This window comes from Arachis stenosperma, chromosome 1, assembly GCF_014773155.1.
Source record: "Arachis stenosperma cultivar V10309 chromosome 1, arast.V10309.gnm1.PFL2, whole genome shotgun sequence".
NCBI classification, from domain to species: Eukaryota; Viridiplantae; Streptophyta; class Magnoliopsida; order Fabales; family Fabaceae; genus Arachis; species Arachis stenosperma.
Genome location: NC_080377.1, coordinates 47,885,637 through 47,887,976, shown reverse-complemented (window position 1 = coordinate 47,887,976; position 2,340 = coordinate 47,885,637).

The window sequence follows — 2,340 nt, the reverse complement described above, 5'->3', positions numbered from 1 at the left end:
AAGAACACTATGAATGCATGGGATTTTCGAAAAATGCAAGAAAAATTTTTAAAAGCATGCAATTGACACCAAACTTAAAAATTGACTCAAGACTCAAACAAGAACACAAAATATTTTTGATTTTCTATGATTTAATGATTTTTTTGTATTTTTATTAAATTTTTTCGAAAATAATGTGAAGAAAAACGAAAATTAAAAGAAAAATTTCGAAAAAGATTTTTGAAAAGAAAATTACCTAATCTGAGCAACAAGATGAACCGTCAGTTGTCCATACTCGAACAATCCCCGGCAACGGCGCCAAAAACTTGGTGGACGAAATTGTGATCACTGTTCTTTGATTTGCATTTATTGTAGAATTGTGGAACTTAGGATTTTTGGCACGAGTGGACACAACTCCGTTCAACTAACCAGCAAGTGTACTGGGTCGTCCAAGTAATAAACCTTACGTGAGTAAGGGTCGAATCCACAGAGATTGTTGGTATGAAGCAAACTATGGTCACCTTGTAGATCTCAGTCAGACAGATTAAAGGGTAATTGTGATTATTGGATTAAATACTAAATAAAAAGGAATAATAAAATGGATAGAATACTTATGTAGATTCATTGGTAGGAATTTCAGATAAGTGGATAGAGATGCTGTATGGCCCAAAGACGCTGCCTTCCCACTGCTTCAACTCAATCCTCCTGACTCATTCTCATGGCAAGCTGTGTATAGGGGTTCACCATCAGCGGTGGCTACTTTCAATCCTCTCGGGAAAATGATCCTATGCGGTTGTCAATCGCACGGCTAATCGTCTGGAGGCATCACCCATGGTTGATGGCTACATCCCATCCTCGCAGTGAAAACTAATGCTCACGCACTCTGTCACAGTACGGCTAATCACTGGTTGGTTCCCACTCCTACTGGAATAGAATCCCTTGATTCTTTTGCGTCTGTCACTAACGCCCAGCACTTGCAAGTTTGAAGCACGTCACAGTCATTCATTACCGGAATCCTACTCGGAATACCACGGACAAGGTTAGACTTTCCGGATTCCCAGGATCCTACTCGGAACACCACAGACAAGGTTGGACTTTTCGGATCCTCATAAATGCCGCCATCTATCTAGCTTATACCACGAAGATTCTGTTGGGGAATCTAAGAGATACACATTCAAGCTCGGTTGCATGTAGAACGGAAGTGGTTGTCAATCACGCGCGTTCATAAGTGAGAATGATAATGAGAGTTATTGACTCATCACATTCATCATGTTCTTGGGTGCGAATGAATATCTTGGAATAAGAATAAGAGAGATTTGAATAAAAGAAAGTAGAACTTCATTAATACTTGAGGTACAGCAGAGCTCCACACCCTTAATCTATGGTGTGTAGAAACTCCACCGTTGAAAATACATAAGTGAAAGAGGTTCAGGCATGGTCGAATGGCCAGCCCTCTCCATGATCAAGTGACCGAATGATCAAAGACTTAAAGTGGTCAAAAGATGTCTAATACAATAGATAAATGTCCTATATATACTAGACTAGCTACTAGGGTTTACATGAGTAAGTAAATGATGCATAAATCCACTTCCGGGGCCCACTTGGTGTATGCTTGGGCTGAGCTTGATCAATCCACGAGCTGAGGCTTCTCTTGGAGTTGAACTTTGAGTTATGACGTGTTTTGGGCGTTCAACTCCGGATCATGACGTTTTTCTGGCGTTTAACTCCAGACAGCAGCATGAACTTGGCGTTCAACGCCAAGTTACGTCGTCATTCTTCGAATAAAGTATGGACTATTATATATTGCTGGAAAGCCCTGGATGTCTACTTTCCAACGCCGTTGAGGGCGCGCCAATTGGAGTTCTGTAGCTCCAGAAAATCCATTTCGAGTGCAGGGAGGTCAGAATCCAACAGCATCAGCAGTCCTTTTGTCAGCCTTTTTCAGAGTTTTGCTCAAATCCCTCAATTTCAGTCAGAATTTACCTGAAATCACAGAAAAACACACAAACTCATAGTAAAGTCCAGAAATGTAAATTTAACATAAAAACTAAGGAAAACATCCCTAAAAGTAGCTTAAACTTACTAAAAACTACCTAAAAACAATGCCAAAAAGCGTATAAATTATCCGCTCATCACCTCCCAACACCAAACTTAGAGTTTGACTGTGGGGGCTCTGTTTGACTCTGATTTGAGAGAAGCTCTTCATGCTTCTTCTCCATGGTGACAGAGGGATATCCTTGAGCCTTAAACACAAAGGATTCTTCATTCACTTGAATGATCAGTTCACCTCCATTAACATCAATCACAGCCTTTGCTGTGGCTAGGAAGGGTCTGCCAAGGATGATGGATTCATCCATGACT